Source organism: Geotrypetes seraphini, chromosome 4 (genome assembly GCF_902459505.1).
Source record: "Geotrypetes seraphini chromosome 4, aGeoSer1.1, whole genome shotgun sequence".
In the NCBI taxonomy this organism is placed as follows: Eukaryota; Metazoa; Chordata; class Amphibia; order Gymnophiona; family Dermophiidae; genus Geotrypetes; species Geotrypetes seraphini.
In genome coordinates, this window is record NC_047087.1 from 110,161,522 (window position 1) to 110,174,705 (window position 13,184).

The 13,184-nt window shown below is 42.8% G+C and overlaps 1 protein-coding gene across 7 annotated transcripts in view; it reads right to left on the minus strand.

Moving 5' to 3' along the window:
• Positions 1–13,184, minus strand: part of LOC117359521 (beta-1,4-galactosyltransferase 3-like) — a 100,461-nt gene that overhangs the window by 53,930 nt on the left and 33,347 nt on the right. The window lies entirely within an intron of this gene.

Here is a 13,184-nt window from a genome sequence, read left to right on the forward strand (position 1 = left end):
AAAGTTAAAACAATCACTGAAGAAACAGCAATGTACTTAAAATATTAACAATCCTCTGCGAGGAACAATGAATGTAAGAAAATACAAGTTGGAAACATAAACAGCCCAAACATTTATGAAGCTTAACCATTCCTCCCTTGTAATCTTATATATAGACTCTTCAAAATCCAATAGTCTGACGGACAGTAAAATCTTAGCTATAGAGCTGAGCATTAAGCTTGAGTCAGAAAGCAGGTGTATCAGATAAATTTCTGGGTGGGTGGTTCAGCTTACCATCCCTATCTACCAGAAAAAATATTATCATGGTAAGAACCTAATCTATTTTTCCAGTGCAATACGGATGGTATGCTGAATCATAGGAATGTACTTAAGCAGTCCCCAAAGTCTAAAGTGGAAGAAATGAGCCTGCATGCAGTACTAAAGATCCAAATGTGGCATCCTCCTGTGCCTCTATGTCCATCAAGTAGAATTTGGTGAAAGTATGGAGGTCCAGGTCACTGATCTACAAATCTCCTCAGGAGGAATTTCCCTTGCTTCCATCCAAGAACAGGCCACTGCTCTTGTCAAATGCACCTTCAATGAGATAGGTTGCTGTTTGCAGCAACTGATGTATACAGAAAATATAGCTCTATGAATCCATCTAGAGATGGTAGCCTTGGAAGTGGGTCTGCCTCATCTCGCCTGATTGGTTAACATGAAAAGATGATCTGAGAGACAAAACTCATTGGTCACCTCCAGGTAATGCTCCTGACATCAAAACCTTTAAAGCCTTGTCATTCTTCTTGGACCCTGTGGGGTGAAATGCTGGTAACCTAAGCTCTTGATTGACATGAAATGCCAAAAAACCTTCAATAGGAAGTAGAGAAACATGTAAGGTCATTCCCACTTCTGTGATCCTGAGGAATGGCTCTCTGCACGTCAGGGCCTGCAATTCAGAGACTCTCCTGGCATAAGTAATTGCCACCAAGAAGACTGTTTTGACCATCAGAACCATGAGGGAGGCCTCCTGTAAGGGCTCATATGGGGCTCTACTGAGTATCTCTAAAATTATATTAAGGTTCCAGGATGGAAACAGGTCTCAAATTGGGGGCTGGAGTCTCAGGATGCCCAATAGGAACCTATGTCTGGGTGGGCTGCTAGTAAAGCTTTCTTCTCTTAGCCATGGAAACATGAGAGTCCTGCTACTTGAACTCTAAGGCACTGTTCTTCAACCGCTGGTCCGTGGACCGGTGCTGGTCCGCAGGAAATTTCTGCCGGTCCACACAGGGCTGGCAAGATCGATGAAATATTTTCAGTTGGTCCGCGCAGGGCCGGAGAGATCATGGGGAGCCTCTGACAGTGGCTTTCTCCCCTCTCTGCAGCTCTCCTTACTTACCAGCGCAGCGATTCACAAAGGCAGCCTTGCGGCCGTTTCTGATGATGTAACTTCCTCTTTCCTCAGAGGCGCGCGACCCAACAAAGGACCCGAGGCTGCCTTCCTGAATCGCTGCGCTGGCAAGTAAGGAGAGCTGCTGGGAGGGGAGAAAGCCACTGTTGGAGGCTGGGAAGCTGCTGGACAAAGGAAAATAAAGGGACAGCTGCTACTGAACCTGGAGAGGGAGAAGGAGAGATGCTACTGGGAGGGGAGGAGGGAAAGGAGTCTGGGAAGCTTCTGGACAAGGGAAAAAAAGGGACAGCTGCTACTGGACCTGGAGGGAAGAAGAAGGAGAGATGCTGCTGGGAGGGGAGGAAGGGAAGAGAGTTACTCTGGACAGGAGGCGGAGGGAGATGAAAAGGAAAAAAAGAAGGAAACAGCTGGCAGGGAGATTAGAGGAGGGGAAGGGGAGAGACAGGAATGAGAAAGTAGAGAGATTGATGATGGGAAGGCGTCAGCAGAGAAATAAGCAGAGAGGGACAACGATGCTAGATCTGGTGTAGGAGAGATAAAAATGAATAGAGCAGTGAAGCTGGAATGAATTATGTAAAAAGAAGAGAGAGGGCACAGGCTGGATGGAAAGAGGAGAGGGGCATAGAAAGAAGACAGATACCATATGGAAGGGGGAGAGGGCAGACAGTGGATGGAAGGGGCAGATGCTGGGTTGAAGAGACAGAGAGGGCAGATGCTGGAAGGAAGAGAGTGAAAAGAAGATGAAAGCAGAAACCAGAGATGACAAAAGGTAGAAAAATATAATTTATTTCTATTTTGTGATTAGAATATATCAGATTTGAAATATATATCCTGCTAGAGCTGGTGTTAGATATAACTGGGGACTGCAAAGCCCAGGCAGTGCTTCTTTAGCTTCCAGCTTAGGGTGCTCTCTGACCAGGGGGCAGTTGCCCTAGTTGCACTCCCCTAACACTATTCCTGTCATGTGTGACTGCAGTATTCTGTTAGCATGATATTTCTGTGTAGCATGGCTTATTCAGTTTTCTTGATAGTAGATATGTGAAGGGGAGGGGAGACAGGGGTTTTGTTGATCCTTGCTCTGTATTATTTATATTTATAAAATAACAATTGTACAGAATATTGTTTCTTTTTATACTTTAATAAAATACATTCAATATAAAAGGCTTGTGCGGATGGGATCAGATGATTTGTGGGGACCGAGTTCACGGAGATGGGGCGGAAACGGGGTTTTTAAATTTTAGTCCTAGAAGTTTGCTGGTCCACAAAATAATTATTTTATTTCTGCCGGTCCACGGGTGTAAAAGGGTTGAAAAACACTGCCAATCCCTTGTCAAAGCTCTCTTGGAGGAACGCCAGTAACGACGAGATTGAGCATTGCCCTGCTCTAACTTTTCTCTGCTGCACCATCTCCCATGGCATAGCATATGCTGAAACCATCATTGTTTTTTTTGACTCTAAGGAGAATAGCAATGACTACTTCCGAGTATCCTTTCTGGACTAGCGCTATGCACTCAAGAGCCATGCCATAAGACCAAAGTGTCCCAGATCTTCTAGGGTAATTGGCTCCTGCGAGAGTAAATCTGGTTACACCTGGAGACTGAGACTTTGCTCCTTTTGTAATCGTATGAGATCCGCATACCATAGGCACCTGGACCAATCTGATGCTACAAGAACTGTTGTCTCCTTGCGATATGCTATTTGGCGGATCACCCAGCATATCATGGGCTGGGGGGGAGAAACACGTACAGTATCCCGATCTCTGGCCAGGGCTTCAAAAAACTGCACTTCCAGGTTCGCATCTTCAGCTGAAGAACCAATTCACCTTTTTGTTCTTTGCAGTCACCATGAGGTCGAACGTCAGACAGCCCCCATCTTCTCACATGGAATGCCAAACACTCTCCTAGGTCTAATGTCTGTCTGCTGAGATAATCTATTTGAACACTGTCCACTCCGGCCATGTGCACCACCTGCAGGTGCATTTCTGCCCAACAGAATAATGCTTTCGCCTCCTGAGCAGAGCACTCTTGATACTTCCCTGCCTGCTGACATAGACCACTGCAGTGGCATTGTCAGAGAAAACTGACTGCTTTGCCCTCCTGCAAAGAAGGCAAATGGTGCAGCACCAGACGAACTGATCACAGTTCCAGCCTGCTGACAGACCACTTCCGCTGCAATGGAGTCCATTGGCTTTGAACTGGGTGACAGCTGCAATAAGCCCTCTAGCCAAACGAGCTGTCATCTATCATTAGGACAACCCATGAATCGATCTGGAGTGAGATCTCCTTCACTAGAGTCTGTGGACAGAGCCACCAGCTCATTCTGCTTTTGGCTGCCACTGTCTAGGGGAGCAGAACTTGCAAAGAGCCTCTCTGAGGTGACCAGCGAAAAAGGCATCCTGGAGGACATGCATATGCACCTTTGCCTAGGGGCAGCACCTCTATCATGGCCACTGACCTAAGGTCCTGTCTCTGGCTTGGCCAACTGGACTGTAATCTGACTACAAAGATTCTATTTACATGCTTCTGGAAGAAAGACTCGGCTTTCTACCATGTTGAATAAGACCCCCAGATATTCCAGGGACTGTGTCGGAACCAGATGGTTCTTTCAAAAGTTCACATCTTTACAACTACCACTACAGCCTTTTCTTTTTCCGTTTGGGACAGTGCTCTGATGAGCCAATTGTCTAAGTACATGTGCACCTGCCAACCCGCTCTGTTGAGTGGCCACCACCACAATAATCTTGATGAAAGTTTGGGGTGCTGTTGCCAGCACAAAGGGGAGTGCTGAGAATTGATAGTAATTCTCTTAACATATGAAATCTAAGGAACTTTCTGTATTCTGGGAAGATGGGAATGTGAAGGTAAGCTTCCATCAAATCTAGAGCGGCCAGAAACTCTCCTGGCTCCACCACTGCAATGATGGATTAAACAGTCTCCATCTGGAACCAAGTAACCCTCTGGTCCATGTTGACTTGTTTGAGATCCAGCATGGGCCTTCACTCCTCAGAGCCCTTTCTTGGGCTAACAAAGTATATGGAGTATCTGCCGGAGTCCGATTCTTCTGGAGGAACCAGTTCTACGGCTTGAATATCTAGCAACCTTCGTAACGTTTCCTGGACCCTTTCTGCCTTCTCTGGCCGGCCTGCCGGCAAATCAACAAACCAGTTGGAGAGAGGGTACACAAACTCTATTTTGTAACCCTTTCTGATAATGTCCAGGACCCAGCGGTCAGATGTTACCCATTCCTAAGCCTCAAGATAGTTCAAGAGCCGGCCACCAATCTTCAGAGGAGAGGCTTCAGGGCTGGCATCACTGTGGCTTTTTGAATGGTACTGTGGAGCAGGATCCTGAACCTTGGTTCCTCCAGTTCCCGGAGAATTTCTGTCTGGAACCTTGAAAGGTTCCTGTGGAGCACTGGCGGAACCCATGAAAAGACCCCCAGCTCTGGCCTCTGGCTGCTCGGGGTCTGCTGTCTGGTAAAGATCATAGTCGGTGATCTTGCACACTAGCCATAAGATCATCGAGGTTGAATAACCTGCCCTTTGCTTGATCCAAAGCATACGATGGACGGAGATCGAAAATACTGAGACTCTGCCCATGACTCTGATTATATCATAGAGTGCATCTGTTACCTAAGTCTATTCCCGCCAACACAAGTTGAGGCAGGGGCTCAGAGTCTGTCAGGCTCTGATTTTGTAGTCTAGAATGACAGGTGTGTGCCAAGGAGGCTGCGGCTACAGTTTTAACCACTAAGACCAGAGCCTCAAACTGCCTCCTGAGAATCATATCCACTCTGCAGATTCTTTAAAACCACACCTTCACTTGGTAGGGCAGTACATTTGGTCACCTGGGCTACCAGGGAATCCACCTTTGGTTTGGCCAACTTTTGCTAGAATTCCTGATCCATCAGAATGACACCTTCATGCTTACCTGCAGAAGGAAGAACTGAAGGAGGCAGTAGAGACCATGGAGAAGGAGGAGTAGTTGAAAAGCTGTGATTGACATCTTTTGCAGTATGCTCGCAAGCACAGATGGACAACCCTATGGTTCAGCATACCATCCCTAGAAATAGAAATAGACGGCAGATAAGGGCCCACGGCCCATCTAGTCTGCCCACCTTAATGTCCCTCCCCTACCTTTGCCCTGTGAATAGATCCCATGTGCCAATCCCATTTGGCCTTAAAATCAGGCACGCTGCTGGCCTCAATCACCTGTAGTGGAAGACTATTCCAGCAATCAACCACTCTTTCAGTGAAAAAGAATTTCCTGGTGTCACCTCGTAGTTTCCCACCCCTGATTTTCAACGGATGCCCTCTTGTTGTTGTGGGACCCTTGAAAAAGAAGATATCTTCCTCCGCCTCGATGTGGCCCGTAAGATACTTGAACGTCTCGATCATGTCCCCCCTCTCTCTGCGCTCCTCGAGCGAGTATAGCTGTAATTTGTCAAGCCGTTTTTCGTATGGTAGATCCTTGAGTCCCGAGACCATCCGGGTGGCCATTCTTTGCACCGACTCCAGTCTCAGCACATCCTTGCGATAATGCGGCCTCCAGAATTGCACACAGTATTCCAGGTGGGGCCTCACCATGGATCTATACAATGGCATAATGACTTCCGCCTTACGACTGACGAAACCCCTTCGTATGCAGCCCATGATTTGTCTTGCCTTGGACGAAGCCTGCTCCACTTGATTGGCAGACTTCATGTCCTCACTGACGATTACCCCCAAGTCTCGTTCTGCTACCGTTTTTGCTAGGATCTCGCCATTAAGGGTATAAGACTTGCATGGATTCTGGCTGCCCAGGTGCATAACTTTGCATTTTTTGGCATTGAAGTTGAATTGCCATGTCCTAGACCATCGCTCCAGTAGGAGTAGGTCGTGCATCATGTTGTCGGGCACTGAATCTTCGTCTGTTGTGCATTTGCCCACTACATTACTCAGTTTGGCGTCATCGGCGAATAATGTTATTTTACCTCGAAGCCCTTCTGCCAAGTCTCTTATAAAGATGTTGAATAGGATTGGGCCCAAGACTGAGCCCTGTGGTACTCCACTAATCACCTCCGTCATTTCGGAGGGGGTGCCGTTCACCACCACCCTTTGGAGCCTACCTCCAAGCCAGCTCCCAACCCATTTCGTCAATGTGTTACCTAATCCTATAGAACTCATCTTGCTCAGTAACCTGCGGTGTGGTACGCTATCGAATGCTTTGCTAAAGTCCAGGTACACGATGTCCAGGGACTCCCCAATATCCAGCTTCCCCGTTACCCAGTCAAAGAAGCTGATCAGGTTGGATTGGCAGGATCTCCCCTTAGTAAATCCATGTTGTCGGGGATCCCTATTGCAATGGAAGTATTTTTATCACCATTGGGAGGGACAGGACAATAATTAATCTACAATTTTATATCGGTAAATAAGAACATACGTGTATAAATTGCTCTTATTAGTATCCCCATAATGTACGTAACATACAAGTGTCTTGTGTTTTATCATTTGATCTCTGAAGACACTTGTTTCTTCATTAAATTGCAAAATAGCCTGAAACTTCATTTTGTAAAGTCATAAGAAAAAGGGCTCTTAAACATAATTTCAGTTCAGTTAATCAAAACTGCTCAGGCACAAATGGATAGTGGCTCTTATGATATCCTGAATAAATATGCATGTAAAATATCTGCTTGCACTGGGTTCAGGGTTTACCATAATTCCTAGGTGAATGGCTTGTAATTCCACCACTTCTTTTCAGACTCCAGAGCAGAAGGGGTATTCTGCTCCAGCCCCTCCCTTTCAGGCAGCCTGCAGGAAAGACGAGGGGAGGTCTAAGCCTGGAGCACAGCAAAGAGCAGTTACTCTGTTTTCTAATCCAGTGTGTCTGGTGCTCCTTCCCCCTGCTCTACAGTTCCTTCTTAGCTACAAATTAAGCTCTGAAATATCATGATGGATAACTGAAATCCAGTCCAGATGAAGGGGATTCTAAGAATTGGTTTGAGATCACTATTACATTGAATTTTATATTTACTTTTTGCTCCATATCTGAACAACCAGACAACTGCAGATGTGGTCCCAATGGATAATCTCCTTGTAAATCTAGGACCACTATGTTGAAATATTTTACCAATAAAGGAATTAGCCTGATTCAGTCTCTTGCACTCTGACTCAACAGTTAATATACATCTGAGTCCTTGCTCATTGGCTTTGATTCTTAACTTTGCTTGAGGAAGGAAAAAGGGTACTAAGGTCTGGAAAGATTCTGGAAATCAAGGGGATACCACAGCTATCCAAGTCCTTCAAATCCAGCAAGGTAAAAATTACAGTTTTGAGTTGGCCATATGACTCCAGCAGGTGGTCCTTGGCTGAATCCCCCTTCTGCTCCTTAGGTCCACTAAGGAAATGGCAAAGTTAGTGTTCAAAAATCCAAAAACAAGATTGGCAAGAAACTTTTTTTCACCTGGTGGGAATGAGCCAAAATATATAACACAAGTGAGTGTTAATGAAAAGTATCTACGATAATAGTAATAATAGGGGGACCTCAGTATGGGCCAAGCTCACTACTAAGAGCAAGATTTAGCCCCGGGCAAGATCTCATACATGACAAGCACCAGACACAGCGTCTATATAATACCTGCCCCTTACATCATTAGGTCCAATGTTTTAAATTTTATTGATACAAAAATCCATAAATCATTGGCATAAAATTAGACCAGGTGAGAAAAAGAATACAAAACGTTTTAATCACCCAGTATCAAAAGTTCATCAAAAATTCATCAAATGTTCATCCAGAATCTACATAAAAAAAACTTCAAAGTGCAAAATGCAAATGTTGAGAAAGTCATTGGAAAAATGTAACCATTGAAAAGAGGTACTTAGCTATGTTCACAACCTCTAGCAGGAGAAGAGCGAGTAGTAGTTACTGCTTATAGCAAACACTTAGGGGGCACTCTATAACTGGGCACCAAAGTTAGGTACTAAAATTAAGCGGGTAGTGTGCAAATTCTATGCCAGCAATTGTGTGTGAAATTTCTATTATAGAATACTAGTGTAAATCAGCAACACTGTGATTTCATTTAAACCGTTTGCTCTGTCACAGAGTTTTTCGTGCATTGCAGTGCTTCAGAAACCTATTCAGTTATTATTGGATGCTTCTTAGCATACCCCTTTCTGTGGTTTCTAACGAACAGACCCCCGAACAAGGCTGTTATTGCTGGACCGTATCAGGTCCATATCACATATTAGTCTGTGATATATAAGGAATGATCCAATGATTTGCATCACTTTTATTGTGAGGACTTTTAATAAACTTTATTCAAGATCATTGATTCAACAATCTCGTTTCTTTTTCTTGGGGGGTTTTTCCCTGCCTTACTGTGGAATACTTTGGTGTTTCTTTTGGTTTACATTTAAACTCATCAACTCTGTGGCTAGGATAAATGTTAGTGCCTAAATACAGGACTATACAGGAGGAGTGTGTGGCGCGGTGGTTGAAGCTACAGCCTCTGCACCCTGGGGTTGTGAGTTCAAATCCCACGCTGCTCCTTGTGACCCTGGGCAAGTCGCTTAATCCTCCATAGCCCCAGGTACGTTAGATAGATTGTGAGCCCACCGGGACAGATAGGGAAAATGCTTGAGTACCTGATTGTAAAACCGCTTAGATAAGCTTGATAGGCGGTATATAAAATCCTAATAAACTTGAAACTATAGCATATAACTTACAGTATTCTGTAAGCTAGACTAGGCGTTAAATGTTGGCTTCTCCTATGCTCTGCCCATGAGCCTGCCCTAGGAACAACCCCTTGAATTTACACATTAAGGTAGTTGGAAAAAGTATATTACAGAATACTGCTGAGCACACAGCTAACATTCACATGTGTGCTGAGGCCAATCCAGAGGGTTCTAAAACAGATAAATTAACACACAAACACACACACACAAAAAAAAAGAAACAGGATTCAGCTCACTGAGTTGCAAGTGTACTCTGGGGAGCAGGGGGCTTACTTAGCCAACAGTAATGCACATTGTTTACATATCTTAAGCAATCTGCTTTCATGAATGTGATGGCAGATCAACTTGCATATGTGCTGGTATTCTCTAACATACGTATACAATTGGCATCTAACTTTAGGCACCTTGCTATAGAATGAGAGGGCAAGTGACCAGATACTGGAATCAGCAATGCAGGGTTCTAAAAGGAGCCCAGGAGCATAGCTCCTAATCCAGAATGACCATTCCAATTGTTAGACTATAAACCCCATTTTATATAACATGTTGAGGTAAGATTTGGTAACTATACAAAATAAGCAAAAAATATGGGAAGAGGAGGACGCCTCTTCCCATATATTTAAGAAAGAGGGAATGAAGGAGAAATATGTGTCCTACTAAGTGTATGAGACTTCAGTATCAGGGAACTGAAATGCGCTTGTAACTCTCAATCAGTGTCCCCCGGGTTGACAACTCTAAAAGATCCAGCCTTCTCTGTGTCACTTGTTGCAGAGAAAGCCTTTGACCATGTGGAATGGACCTTTATGTACCAGGCAATGCATGGTTTGGAATTGGTTCGGGATTTATACAAATGATTCAAGCCTTGTATATGTCCCTTTCTGCTAAATTGTATATTAATAATAATTTTTCAAAATGTTTTGATCTGAAGAGGGGAGTTAGACAAGGTTATCCGTTGTCTCCTTTATTGTTTGATATTGTATTGGAACCCCTTTTATTAGCTATACAACAATCAAAGGAGATTCAGGGTATTCCTTATTCAGGTCAGGAATATAAAGTTTCTGCATATGCGGACGATATTTTGCTTCATTTGAGGAATCCGGAATCTACCATTCCACATTTATTGTAATTAATAAATAAATTTGGGGAAATATCAGGATATAAAATAAACTGGGATAAATCAGAGATTCTTCCATTAAATATTCATTGTCAAAAAGGATTATTTGATTCATTTTCCTTTATTTGGAAGGATAAAGGCATCAAATATTTAGAAATTTGGATTCATAATACAATAGAAGAAACGATGAAGGTAAATGAAAAATATTTATTGACAAAGGTTACAGAGATGTGTGAGCAATGGAACCCTTTGCATCAGTCTTGGTGGGGGAGAGTTCAGTCTGTTAAAATGATGATTTTGCCTGTAGTTTGCTATCAAATGCGTTATGTTACCAATTTATTTTCAGGGGTCCTTTTATAAAATTTATTTGGCTTGGAAAATCTGCAAGAATTGCTATGGTATCTTTACATAAGCCAATTGCAGAGGGAGGGGTATATTTTCCAAACTTTTATAGGTACCATCAAGCCTATATTATGTGTTAAGGTTTGTACTGGATCCTCCCTGAGCTCATGAAAGAGTTTCCGGATTGGCTGACATTGGAATGGCAACTTATGTTTCCTTTGAGATTGAGTCACGTCCTCAGTATCAAAATGCTTAGATTATATAAAGATCATAAAATATTAATAGATACATGGAAAACCTTGAGATATATTAATGATTTAACACCTATTTCAATACTTCAATCGACATATCAGACCATATGGCTAAACTCCAAGATTAAAATTGGCAGATATAAGGTCATCTGGAAAGATTGGATTAAGGCAGGTATACGTACTTTAGATGATATTATTTCTAATGGTAAGTTGCTTGATTTTTTACAATTGCAGCACAAATATGATCTTAATAAATCACAAATTTATAAATGGTTGCAATTGAAACATACCATTCAGGTAGGGTTCCCTGAATGGAAAAATTTTAGTAATAAGTACAGCCTGTTTTCAGGTGGACTTTCTAGGACACCAGGCTGCTCAGTGGTACAAATTAATATCTGAATTTATGAATAAAAAACCAAGAACTGGTCTGCGAGACATTTGGAGCATTGAGATTAAGCATCAAATTACTGCATCTCAATGGCCACGAATTTGGTCTTGGAGGATGAGATGTACAGTGTCAGCATCTATGAAACAAACTTGGTATTTTTTGTTGTATAGGGCATTATTGACCCTGGTACGTTTACAAAAATTAGATTGTTCTAAGTCTAATAGATGCTGGCACTGTCATCTTGAAGCTGGTACATTGGATCATTTATTATTTTTTTGTCCTCTGATACATAATTTTTGGAAATCTATTTGGAGTCAAATAAATAATTTACTTGAGAATCCGGTAGCGCTTTCATATGATACGATACTATTTGGCACATCAATGAGGAAAAAGAGTCAAATATCTTCTAAAAACAATAAACTTTTACTCCTAATGACAGGAGTTGCCTTTCAACAAATTACGAGAAATTGGAAAAATAAGTTCTTTATACAATGTATACTTAAGAAAATCAAGGTTGAAGAAACTTGAAAAAGCTGCTTGAAAAGTAGGAATATTTTGTTTAAAATGAATACGTACCATATGTTTTGGCAATGCACACCCTAGCAAATGCACGTTATTTGTTGAGAGCAGCAATTTCATAATTCTACATATGCACAGAAAGAGCAGCATTATTTGGAATTTCCCATGTACACTTTTCCCTCCGTATTCGCTGTGATAGGGGATTAACAGACCCGTGAATACAGAAAACCATAAATAACTTTTCCATATGTTATTCACTGTTTTCTATTAAAAACCATTGTGAATATGGTCAAACTGCAAATAACATGGTGGGAGACCTGACCTGTTCTTGAAGGAGAGGCAAAACATGGTGAAGAAAGTGCTTGGAATCAGCGATTTTCTCTGTAAACGCTTGGAATCAGCGATTTCTCTATGCAAGCTGATGTAATTTTGGGGGGAGGAGTCAGAAAGCTAAAAGCCCTGAATAATCAAAACCGCGACTGCTGAAACCGTGCATATGGAGGATGAAGTGGATAGCAAAGGTTCTCAACCCAGTCTTTGAACACAGCAAGCCAGTTATGTTATCAAAATACCCAAAATGAATATACAGATGTGCAACTCAATGGGGGCAGTGCATACAAATTTATTTCATAGGTATTGTCTGTAGATATCCTGAAAACTGGCTTGGTACATCCTTTTTTTAAAAAAAAAATCTCTTTATTGGAGCAACAAGAATACACATCTCTGCAAAGATAACAATAATGAACAACAAACAGAGTAAGCAACAGCAGAAAAACACTATCATATGAGCCAAAAAAACCCAGAGCAAACAGCAGAAGTCAGAGCATAGATAAGGCACAAAACAGGATGCTACGGCACCTGAAAGGGGGGCACCAACAGCACGCAAACCTCTGCTGTCAAAAAAACAAAACAAAAGGATGGCAGAAAACTACGTTCACCCAGCCGAGGAGAAGAGAGTACTCCCATTGCATTTTCAAAAAAGAAAAAAAATCCCCCAAAACCAGAAATCCGACCAAAAACCCCTCCCCTCTCCTTCCCCCTCTCCCACCAATTATTACCCATCCCCCAAATCCCCCCTCATTCACACCAAACACACTCCAAACACACAGTTGCCAGACCCCTCCCTCCCTCCACAGGAACCCAAGTCGCCAGCAACAGCTTATTGAATTAATCCCAGCCCAAGCACTGTCCACAAGTATATGTAATATTTCCACTCTGAAGTGGATTTCTTACACTTCTCCAGGGCAAGCTCAAAGCGTGCAGTTTGCTTCATGGCCAATATCCAAATTTCTAGTGGGGGGGTCTACCTCCTCTATCCAATACTTCAAAATCACTCGCTTCACCAGCAAAAAGGCTATGGTGAGAAATTTGCGATCAGAGATCAGCAACCACTGATCCCCCAAAAGCAAAGTCAAATAATCCCAGGATACGGACAAGTGTACCAAGTCTTCCAAAAGGAGAAGCACCCCATGCCA